This window comes from Marmota marmota, unplaced genomic scaffold (assembly GCF_001458135.2).
Source record: "Marmota marmota marmota unplaced genomic scaffold, marMar, whole genome shotgun sequence".
NCBI lineage: Eukaryota > Metazoa > Chordata > Mammalia > Rodentia > Sciuridae > Marmota > Marmota marmota.
Window position 1 is genome coordinate 24,425,818 of NW_026000240.1, and position 12,361 is coordinate 24,438,178.

The 12,361-nt window shown below is 48.6% G+C and overlaps 1 protein-coding gene across 1 annotated transcript in view; it reads left to right on the forward strand.

The window, feature by feature from the left end:
- Positions 1 to 56: 56 nt before the first annotated feature.
- Positions 57 to 12,361, forward strand: part of Nmnat3 (nicotinamide nucleotide adenylyltransferase 3) — a 142,135-nt gene continuing 129,830 nt past the window's right edge. The window contains exon 1 of the mRNA XM_015486990.2: positions 57 to 345. The gene's annotated coding sequence lies outside the window, so the exon portion shown is untranslated. The remainder of the gene's footprint in view (positions 346 to 12,361) is intronic.

Consider the following 12,361-nt stretch of genomic DNA (forward strand, 5'->3'; position numbering starts at 1 on the left):
AGACAGGGTAAGGGGCGGGGCTGGTGGGGCCTTGTCCCCTAGGGGCCACCCTCGGGCCGGGAGCCTGCGGCCCAGCGGCTGCGTTCACACTCCGCCCACAGCGGGGAGTTGCGGGAGCGCAAGGTCAAGTGCGCGTAGACCCCGCCCCCCAGCGTGGGGGCGGGGAGGGCTAGCCCGGGACAGTTGGTCCCAGCCCCGGGACAGTACGGGCCCCGAGGCGGCCCTGCGTCGGGACACCAGGAGCGATCCCTGCCTCCCTGTCCTCCAGCGCGGGCCCAAGTTCAACCCGACAGATCCCCAGTCCCCGTCGCTGCGGGTGCCACTGCGGAGCCTCGCGACTCGCAGGTAAGAAGAGCCAGGGGCCCTGGCCCGCCCGCCTGCCTGTGCCAATGTGGGCACCCGCAAGGACCTGGATCCCGGAGAGACACCTGGGCCCACGTGACTCCCGGTGGCGGCGGAGACTTGGGCGCCAGGTGGCGGCGGAGCTGCGGATTCCTGTAGCCCAGCACAGTTCCGCCCCTGCTTCCCAAACTGCCGGTTCTCGCTGCGTCCACCTGCGCCCCCACCCCACTCCGTTACCCGTTGGACTCCAACCTCAGCAGGCAGACCACCTTCTGCACGCGTGCACGCAACAGTGTAAAATAATATCCACTCATCTTCCTCGTGTGCTGCTCAGTGCTCACCTGCCACTGGGCCAAGTACTGGGGTCACAGTGATGGGCTTGGGCTGGCAAATGTGGTGCACACCGCGTGAAGGGCCGTGCAGGGGAGCGACCTACACAAATAGATAATCCACACACTCAGGTGTAAAAGAGCTAGGAAGGAGAACTCCAGGGTGCTGGAGAACGTTTATCAGGGCCCCAACTGCAGAGGCTGCTGGAAGCCAAACTTTCATGGGAATCAGAGTTCCAGGGTGGAAAACAATGGAGCAGGCTTGTTGGGAGAGAGTGTGACTTGTTTGAGGAAGGGGAGTCAGAGGGACTGGCCTGCAGAGAGCTTGACTTCCTCCTGTGTAAATGGGACTGTTCCTACTTACTGAAGATGAAAGCCCTGTGTGTAGATGAAGGTGCCCTTCCAGGGGAGCAGTCAGGGGAGCAAAGTGGAGGTGTTCTGTGGGGACTCTGGGTGGCCTCTAGGGCTGCAACTCAGCAAACTCCCTTCCCCTCTCCTGAGGACGCTCTCCTCTGTCAAGTGAGGGATTCCAGTAGAATCTCTTAGATGAGGTCTGGTTTAGCCATTCATTCTTTAAACATATAACTGGTGTCCACCTTCCCTTGCTCTGAGGATTCTGAGAAATCAGACAGAGGCGCTGCCCACAAAGTGACAGTTCCAGCCTGATCAAACCCAGAGTAAGCGGTCCAACACTCTGGCAGTGCCCCAGGCGGGACCTGGGTCCGACCCCAGGTCCCACCTGGGGCACGGCCAGTTGTATGAGTCCCGAGACTTGGGGCTCACGCTTTACCATCAGGTGTCAGTTGCTTCATGACTTTCACTGGTGACTCTTAGCTCTTGGGGTCACCATCTACACCTGGTCAGAAGACTCCCCAGGAAAAGCAACTCTGCTGGTCCCTTGCTGAGGACCCTCAGACTTTGAGACCCCCATGAATTTGGGAGACCCCTTTGGGCTTCAGGATTCACCTGTTAGTCACTTGGTGTGTTTTATGGGCTTGAATAATCCCAGGGTCTCCTATGGGTCTGTTGGTATAGAGGTAGGATTTGCTCCATGGAAGCTGACTGGGAGGCCCAGGGAGGGGGGACACAGTCCAGGGAGGAACCTGGCACCATTTGTGGGGAGTGACCAAAACCACAGGATAGATGTTAACAAAAAGGTGTTGGAGGGAGAGGGAGAGATGGCAGCCCTGGTGCAGCCCCTCTGTTTTCTCTCAAAGACCACAGCTCCTGTTAAAGAGAGAAGGGAAGCTCAAGTCTTGGTGGTCACAGACCTGGCAACTCTGTCCCTGACCCTGGGCAGTCACTTATCTCCTGAAGTATGAGGACCGTGGGAGCTAAACAGGTGCTTGGCGTATCACTGTCCCTGAAGAAACATTAACTCTCGCCCTCTCCTTCCCCTGCATGAACTAAAATAGGAGTTAATAACAGCGCCTACCTTAGTGCGTTATCCTGGAGATTGTCTGGATACCTAAAATACACTGAGCCTGCTGACTTGTGGAGGATACTACTCTGCTGCAGCTATTGTTATGCCTTGTTCTGGGTAAACATCCTGGGTGGAACTAAGCAGCAGGTGGGTTGGGGGCAGGGCAGGGACTTAGGGGACTGGGCAGGGTGATTAGAGGGGTAGTTGGATTATCTTGTGTAGTAGTGGTTTCCCCAGAAGCACAGGCCTCCTTGTGAGAGGGATGTTCTGCATGATAAAGGGCCTGGGGGAAGCTTCTGTCAAACCACAGTGGTCCAGCCTATGAAGAGTCAGGCCAGAAAAATAGCACAAGGTGTTGGTGGTTGGGGAGAGAATAAGATTGGAAGACATCTAAATGGTCTTTTTCAATGTTGCCTTTAACACATGGCCCTATACAGGTGCCCTTCAGGGGGCTACCTGCCTTTGCCCTGCTGACCTCCACCAACCAAATGGGTATGGGAATTGTCTGGGGCTGTCTGGCTCTCTGTGAAGACCAATTTTATAACCTCTGCACCTGGCAGAGTATCATGTCTAAAATGCATGAACAAAAGAATGAATAAAAGAAAATAAGCCCAGAGACAAACTTTTTTGCTGTATACACATGGTGTGTTTTTTAAAATGGAATCTGTAGCCCAAGAAAGATAACTATTGTTTGTTGTTGCTGTTGTTTTGCTGAGGGCCAAGAATGTTCATGCATGTGGCAGCTTCATGATGAACATGAAGGTTTGTGGTCAGATGATGTCACTGCTGTCACCTCCCATGCATCACAGAAGTTCACCAAACCTAAGCTTTTGCATCTGTAAAATGGGATTCTTTGTACCTAACTCAGCATTATGCAAGTTAACTACATGAAGCTCTGACCTCAGTGCCCACAGGCAGTATGGCAAGCCCTGAGTCTATAATAGCTGGTGTTATTTTTTATTATATTTATTATTTCCCTCATAATCACCAGTATAAAGAGGAACCACAGACCCAGGTGTGTGGCACTAATTCTGGACTCAGAATCATGTGGTAGCAAAGGTACTTTGCAAACACTAACCAGACAGTTTGTATGAAATGCAGTGAATTCTTGTGTGTTTCATTCATTACCTAAAGCACTTGACTGTGAGATCTTAAAAGGAAAAAAAAAAAACCTGGAAAATTATAATTTATATGCCTTTCAAGTTTAGGTATTTTATCATCTAGATAAATCTTCCAGGCATCTATGTTAAACCACTTTGAGCTGTCGAAGCTCTTAAATAAAGTGGCTTGTTCTGACCAGTGTCTGTCTGTGATTGTTTATCATAGTTCCCTGGTAACGATGGACAGATCCCAATTTGCAGGGCAGGCCTCAGGACAGCAGCTCCTGCCCAGTTTTTTAGCCTTGCAGTTCCACACGACGGTGTTGAACAAACCACACTGGACTCACAATTCCCTCGTCACTGTCTCTGTCACGTGCACATAACCCACGTGCCAGTTTAGAAATTAAAATAGCAAAGGATTCTTTGTGTGTGTGTTGGTGCGTGCATGCATGCTGAGGGTGGAACCCAGGGCTTCATTCAAGTGCTCCAGCAATGAGCTACATCCCCAACCTCAGAAGAGCGAGGCAACAGTTGCTAGTGTGAATCTGGAAATCAGCTCTGGAGTTGATGGGTTTGTGAGTGAGAGTGCTTTGCATGAGGGTGATAGCATCTTCTGCAAGCCTGAGCTGTCTGCTCTCGCTTCACAGGGGTTCTCTCTCTTCCCTGACCCCTTGCCCAGGGGAGGCCTGACATCTTCCTGTTCCCTACTGCCTCTGCCTCTGGCCAGAGCTGCCCCTCCGCCCATAGTCCCTGGGCAGCTGCAGCCTGTGGCAGGAAAGCCTTCCTAGGTCGGCTCCTCTGCCTTTCCAGGTAACTGTGGGCACCTCTGCTGCATGCCCCTCTCCAGCTGCCCGAATCCTCTTCTGCAGAGTTGGGAGCACTTCCACAGCTATCCAGGGGTCCTGCACCTAGTGTTGTGCCTGGCCCATCATCAGATCTCTCCTCCTTCCTTTCTTCCTTCTTTTCTACAAATGTTTCAGGCAGTGTCCTGGGGATTTGAATAAGCGGTAAAGACGACACAATCCTGACCCTCGTGATGAAGCCCACACACATCATGAGATGGATTTAATGAAAACAGAATTAAGTACATAAATATCCACAGTGACCCATCATAAACCGGGTCAGCTGCCGTGAAGGAGGGACCCCTGGTGCCACGACTATGTGTGGAAGTGGGACAGAGACAGTCAGTGTGGACTGCTGAGAGCCACAGCCCAGTCGGAATGGCATTTTTGCCAGAACAGAGTGGTTGAGAGGTGACACCAGCAAGCCTTGAGATGATAATGGTTATGTTAAGCTGTGTATTCAATTGTATATTAGACCCCTGCTGACCGCCTCGGCCTGCTACTTTGGAGTTCTCTAGGGGATTCCTGGAGAGTTCCCATTGGTTGGGAAAGTGCGGGAGGAGGGATTTCCGGAGGAGGGATTTCCAGGTGGTGTGTGGTGTGTCCTCAGAGAAGGCCAGTGCGTGGCATTAGTGGGAGTGCGGAGAATAAAGGAGTTCCTGTTTTGAACCTACAAGGCTGTGTGGCGGCTCGGTTATTTTGTGCCCAGCCAGACTGCCGCAGTGGACATAGGTTCAGCAAGCCCGTAGGTGTCCATTGGAAGGTCATATTCATTTATTCACATGCCTTTAAAGACTGTTGTGTGTATTTTCTATAAATTCTGGTAAACAGTGTTTTGTGCTGTGGGTAATCCTACTGAGAATGTGTATTTTTTCCTTGTAATTATTTTTATTTATATAGGACAGTGGAATGCATTACAATTCTTATTACATGTATACAGCACAATCTTTCATATGTCTGGTTGTATACAAAGTATATTCACACCAATTCATGTCTTCATACCTGTACCTCGGATAATAATGTCCATCACATTCCACCATCATTTCTAACCTCCTGCCTCCTCCTTTTCTAGAGTCCTCTGCCCTATCTAGACTTCTTCTATTCCTCCCATGCTCCCCCTTCCTACCCCACTATGATTCAGCCTCCTTATATCAGAGAAAATATTCAGCATTTGATTTTTTGGGATTGGCTAATTTCACTTGGCATTATCTTCTCTAACGCCATCCATTTACCTGCAAATGCCATGATTTTATTCTCTTTTCTTGCTGAGTAATATTCCATTGTGTATATATGCCACATTTTTTTAATCCATTCATCTATTGAAGGGTATCTAGGTTGGTTCCACAATTTAGCTATTGTGAATTGTGCTGCTATAAACATTGATGTGGCTGTGTCCCTGTAGTATGCTATTTTTAAGTCCTTTGATTATAGACCAAGGAGAGGGATAGCTGGGTCAAATGGTGGTTCCATTCCCAATTTTCCTAGAAATCTCTATACTGATTTCCATGTTAGGCGCACCATTTGCAGTCCACCAGCAGTGTATGAGTGTACCTTTTCCTCCACATCCTCGCCAACACTTATTGTTGTTTGCCTTCATAATAGCTGCCATTCTGACTGGAGTGAGATGAAATCTTAGAGCGGTTTAATTTGCACTTCTCTAATTGTGAGTGATGATGAACATTTTTTCATATATTTGCTGATTGATTTAGGCCCCAACATTCTTAATAAGACTCCTTTGGCACAAGAATTAAAACCAAGAATCAATAAATGGGATGGATTCAAACTAAAAAGTTTCTTCTCAGCAAAAGAAACAATCTGTGAGGTGAATAGAGAGCCTGTATCTTGGGAGCAAATCTTTGCCCCTCACATATCATATAGAGCCCTAATCTCTAGGGTATATAAAGAACTCAAAAACTAAGTACCAAAAAAACAAATAACCTAATCAATAAATGGACCAAGGACCTGAATAGACACTTCTCAGAAGAGGATATACAGTCAATCAACAAATATGTGAGAATGTATATTTTTAAAACAACTGTGCTCTAGCTGCCAAACGGAAGAAGGATCCCACTGCTCTGGGTCACATATTCCGTGGTGGTCAGCTTTCCTCCACGGGTGAATCCGGCTGGGTGCTCTAGTTGTCATTGTCACCCATCTCATCCTGGGTGGCAGCAGTAGATGGGCATCCTGCCCTCCCCCAGCTCCATCTTGCAAAGTTCATGCCAGAGGCCTCTCCCTCCCAAGCCACAGAATCCACTGGAAAGCCTATTTGCTTTCTCCTTCCTTTGATACCTCTGAGCATAACAGCCTGAGGGTCCAGCATAGATTTGCTCACCCAGTGGCTTTTGGGCTCCCATCTGAGAGGAGAGAAGGGCACAGCCCACCTCAGATGTCCAAAAGGTTGGGCCCACTCACTCATGTGCATGCAGCTATGGCACAATGGCTGGGTGGTTCCCCCACGCCCTCACCTGCAAAGCTCTGTCATCCCAGCACAGAACCAGGGGACTCCAGAGGGACACCATGCCTGCCCTCAGGCCCATCCAGTTCCACTGAGAACAGGAGACAATAACACCAAAAGACTTGTTTTAAAACAGGAGCCAAACAGCCCCGGAAAACATTCTCTCTCCCTAGTATATCCTGAATATTTTTAGTTATTTTATTTGTTTGGCCAGAGCTGTTGACAAAATATACCTTCCATCCCCATCGGTCTTAGATGTGGATCTTATTACGCGAGATTAGCTGTCATCTTCCCCAGAGCAAAGGAAGGAGGCCAGCGTAGCTGTTCTAACATGGGGGAGGCCTCCATGTCCCTCCTGATGGGGTGGGCTTCACGGCTGCAGTGTAGACCGGCGGGTAAAGGCTGTATTCCCAGGGCACGGCTTTAATAGGATTGTCATCATGTGGCTTCTAGCCACAGAGCAAAGAAGAGGGAGCTCTGGAAATCTCCCTTCCATAAAGGCTGACACCCAGTGATGGTATTTATGCCTCTTGAAAGCTCATGTTAAGTGGTGGATATTTATGAAAAGGGTTTTGAGAAGTAAATGTGTCCATCAGTCAACCTGGAACTTTTTAGAGCTCCTCAGATGGTGTTAAATTAGACCAGCCTTCTTCCTGCCTTCCGCCTCCATCAGCGCCCCCCCTCCCTTGCTTCCTCTTATAAAAGTGGAGTGTGAAAGCAGGGGAGAGCCCAGGCAGGGCCCTGGAACTGCCTTGCAGAAGAGAATTCACATATTAGAAGCAGAACTGCAGGGCTTGGTGCCCAGACTCTGGCCCTTGCTGACTGGGCACAGTGTCTGAGGGAGAGGGGAGCCCAGCTGACCAGCAGGTTCAGACTAATGGCCCCTAACCACAGTCAAGGCAGCTCTGGGGCAGGTGGGGAGAGGGGAATGAGGAGGAAACAAGTGATGAAGCTAACCTGGATTGGGGCTCGGTGAGTGGCAGATGGGAGGGAGCCCGTGTCGGCGTGGGTAAGGGAATTTGCCACATCAGGGGAAGCGAAGCCTCAGAAGGCTGGAAATTTCTCTGTGAGCAGCTGATCATTAGGACAAAACGCCTGTTACGTGAATGAGTACAGAGGAGTTTAACTGGAAATTATTACTGACTTTGGAATGTTCATTTTAAAGATCAGAAACAGGTGTTTGCTGAACAAACCCTATCCTTAGTATCAACGCCTGTTCTGCTTTGGATCCACCCCCCACCACCACGTCTGGCCACCTTCCGGGAAACTTTTAGGATGCGGATCCCCATCTTTCTGACTGCTTTCTTTGTGAGAAAAAGGATGCTAGTGTCGGTTAGCTGCTTGATATTTTGTCAGTAATCAAAGGATTGAAGATGACAGAAGCAGAGGGGCGGCCTGTTGTCAGTGTCACAGAAATGCCACACTACCTCTTGGCTTCTTCTGCAACTCTGCTTTAAGAAAATAATCTGAAAAGTGGAAAAGGCACGGTATAAAGATACTGTCTCCATCGTTGCTGATAATGGTGAAAACTTAGAACGTGGTCTGAATGCACAGAACGGCAGGATCGTGAAATTATAGAACACCAGGTCAATGGAATATTATGCAGCCCTTAGAAACACGAAGGTTGGTAGCACGGGAAACCTTGGCAGCACATGCACAGTGAACAGGGTGCCAGGAAGGATCCATCCAGGCAAATGGTCTGCAGGGAACCCTCCAAGGGGACAAGAGTTGTATAAGAACAGTAGAATTATAGATACCATTTTTTTCACTATGTCAAGTTTTTGGCTTTATTATTCCTATGATTTATTTTTAAAAATCTTAAAATGAGGGCTGGGGATGTGGCTCAAGCGGTAGTGCGCTTGCCTGGCATGTGCATGTGTGCGGCCTGGATTTGATCCTCAGCACCACATACAAACAAAGATGTCGTGTCTGCCAAAAACTAAAAAATAAATATATAAAAAAAATTCTCTCTCTCTCTCTCTCTCTCTTTAAAAAAAAATCTTAAAATGAACCAAGTTAAATAAATAATGATCTTTTTGCTGTTTTCAGTTTTGAGGTCATCATTTTTTAGCAACCTGAATTCAATCTTTCAGTCAGCAACTTTTAAAGTAGGCTGGGCTCCCTGCCTCCCTGTCTGTGGTCCAGGGCTATATTCTGGGTCCCCTGGCCAAACTCCTACAGATGTGTTCCTGGCCCGGTAGACTTGGCCCTCAGGGTTTTATTGGTTGATGAAGGATACTGGCCCTTCTGGTCTCCTTCTGAAAGGCAGAAGTGGCACGGGAAGAGGTGGGGATTTGGTTTGCACTTTAGGGACCTCGTTGATGAAATTTCAGCACCTGTGTCCTCACCACACACACACACACACACACACACACACACACACACACATCCCTCCTAGATCAGCAGTTACCTGGGGCAACTCCAGTTGTTTCTGCCAGTCATCCCTATATGCACACACCTTTTGCTGCCTAATGCTGGGCAAAACCTAATGTCTGGCCAACAGAGTGTCCTAAGTGGCTCCATTGGCCAAACATGGGGGAGCCAGGACACGTGTTTGTTGGAGACAAAGATTTGAGTCTGAGTGGTTTATTTGGAGTGGATTCCAGGAAGCACCAACAAGTAAGGAGCTGGCCAAGGAAGCGTGCCATCAAGTAGACTTATGTAGATTACATCAAGTAGATTACACTCCAGTGTGGGAACTGGAGTGTCATCCTGCTGGTAATTCCCAGAGTTATCCTTTCAGAGGGCCGGGAGCTGGGTTTTCCAACCCTGATCCTGTTGGTCACCAGGTTGAGCATTGTTCCTTAGGGGGAATTAGTTGGGTGGGTTCTTCTGTTAGGTTCTGATCTCCAGGTAGAGCACCAGGGCAAGCAGAAGCAGATGCTGGTAGTTGGAAGCCAAGCTGACAGGGTTCCAAGACAGTGAGGCCTGAGGCAGAGGGTACAACCCTGGAAGCATCTACTGTAAACAGCGAGCACTCCCAGAGGCCGAAACAGAAGACAACCCCATTCATAACTCCATGCTAAAGAACAGACCCAGTAACTCCACGTTGAAGACTGCATTAAATAATACCAACCTCCCCCACCAAAATTATGGGACCACTTTAAGAAAAATATTACCATACTTTTTCCCCAGTGAATCAGAATAGACCCCAATCTTGGACTTAAGAAGCCAAAACTAGTGCTCTGTAGCTGTCCCCTGGGAGACCCAACACTTGAAGAGAGAGCCTGGGTGTTTAATGAGATTTATCTGTACCTTGGCAATGTTTTCCCTTCTGTCATAGCTCTGGTATTTAATAATTTAATAAAAGCTCCTGTTATATTACAGTGGATGGGGTAGAGAGAGAAGATGGGAGGGGAGGGAGGGGGGATGGTAGAGGATAGGAAAGGTAGCAGAATACAACAGTTACTAATAGGGCATTATGTAAAAATGTGGATGTGTAACCGATGTAATTCTGCAATCTGTATTTGGGGTAAAATTGGGAGTTCATAACCAACTTGAATCTAATGTATGAAATATGATATGTCAAGAGCTTTATAATGTTTTTCAACAACCAATTAAAAAAAAAAAAAGCTCCTGTTATTTCTTTAGTAAATTGAGATGATTTTAAAAGAAAACTTCATCGGGAGAAAACATTTAACCTCATTTGCATCAACTCATGATTATATCTCCCATGCCCTGTTTTAATATTAGGACTGGATTTACTACGCAGACACTAGTGCCAGAAAATGGCAGAGAATTTCTGTAGTTATGGCTTTAGGCGCTGTGATAAATGTTTTGTAGTCATTGCCTTGATACTGAACACTCCATCTCCAATTAAAGATTTAGTAAGCTCTTCATCAAAATATCTTCATCAAACTATCACAGTTGAGGCACGAGTTACGGTCATGCTGATGTTTCCACTGAATTCACCCTGTGCTTGTGTGGGTCCCGATCCATATTGTATGCTTTTTTTTCTAAGCTTGAAGGAGGAATAGCAGCAGGAATTCAGGCCATAATGCAGCTTCCCTGAACACTCGCCATATGTTGATTATTATGAAGTCTCTTGGTACACTCATCACCACGAACAAAGGCTTCACTCCAAGAGATGATTTAAAAGTGTTCACGTAGCAAATACAATAGGGTCAGTGACTGGAGTTCATGTGCTTTGAGTTATGGGCATTTTAGGATTTGTCCAGGAGGATCCTAATGTTTCAGAGACATGATTTCCCTTTTAAATCGTGGTCTGAGATGCATCCCAGGAAGACTGAGAGGACCGACCTTCTATTCCATGTGCTGTGTCCTGTGCACACAGCAGACATCACCACCAGGGCCATTGCCTGTCCTCAGAGAGAGCTCCCCATGGCCCCCGGGGGTCAGGGCTGGCTCACTAGCCGAAGCCTGTGGGCTCTCCCTGCTCTTGAACCTTCATGTTTGTCCCTGACGTTGGATGACAAAAGCCACTTTCATACCCCGCACCCCCCAAAAAAAGGAATTCAAGAGGCAGCTGTTTTGGTCACCTTGTGGCTTTCCAGCCACCTCTGTGTCATGCAGGTGATAGTCATTTAGTTCAGTGTTTTTACCTCTTTCTTTTTTTTATCATTGCATTTTCCCCCCAGTTTCTTCTTCTTGCCCAGAAGATGAAGTAGGTAGGCCCAGATTATGTGCTATTTTCTCTCGTAAAAAGTTTGGTGGAAGTCACTTGTATTCGTGGGAATGCATTGAGATTTTGATTTTTTTCTACACTTCAGGGTGACTGCTCTGCTATAGGTCCCCAGTGACATCCACAGCACCAGATCTTGCAGGACTTCTCTGTCCCCGTTGTCTGTGTGGCATTTGCTGCCTCTGACCAGGCCCACCTGGGGAACCCCTGTCTTAGGTTTTCCTCTCTTCCCTTGTGGTCCCTTCTCTGACCCCTCTCCTGCTGCCCTCCCTTCCTCAGCTGGCATTTGCAGGGGGACAGGCTTGCCTTGGCCTCCTCTTTCCATGCACCCCACCTGGATGTTTCCATCCATATACGTAGACGCCTCCATCATCCTCATCTGCACCACGCCTCCTCTCAGGAGCCTGGCCTCTGTGTCCGGCTGCCTGTGTGTGACTCCTCTTGTGGCTCCCATATGCATCCACAGTCAGCACGCTTTGTGTGTTCTAGACTGTTCCTTCTTTCTCAGGGCCCTTGAGCACTTGCCCTGTCAGGTCATTTCTGAGTCACAGGTGAACCACCGTCAGCCTGTCAGGAAGCCCAGGGTCAGTCAAGCACATAGACGAAGGTCTACTCCTCAAAACCGAGAAGCTCACAACAGACAACCACCTCACCATCATTTGTCACAATTCTGGTTGTGGCGGGGTACAGTCAGGCAGCACCTTCTGTGTCTCTCCAAGAACAGTTAGAGAGTGGCTGGGACTGGAGCCACCTCCCAGGCTTCCTCCCTCTGCGGCTGCGGCTGGGGCCTCAGCTGGAAGGGTGGCTGGAGCGTCTCGTCACGTGGCCTGGTCTCCTCACGGCAGGCAGAGGGACTCTGAGGACACACCTCCCAAGAGGACCCTGCAGGAGCTAGGCCACTGCCTGGGCTCTACTCTGTGTCACTTCTGCCATCTTTTCCTGTGTCCTGCCTAGCCTCATGGGGACAGGAGACATGTCACCGTCTCACTGTGAAAAGAGCTTGTGGACAGGAGGGGAGTGACAGGAGGAGCTGTGACGGTGTTGGAAAGGCATCTTGCCACAGCCCCTAACGTGCCTCAGATAGTTGCCTTAAGTCCACAGGAGTTTATGCTTAACGTCTAATCTTTCTACCAGCAAATATATTTATAAGATATAAAAGTTAAGAAAAAATAAAAATATACAACAAAAGTGTCCCTTCCATCCCTGCCCCCCCCCCCCCCCCCCC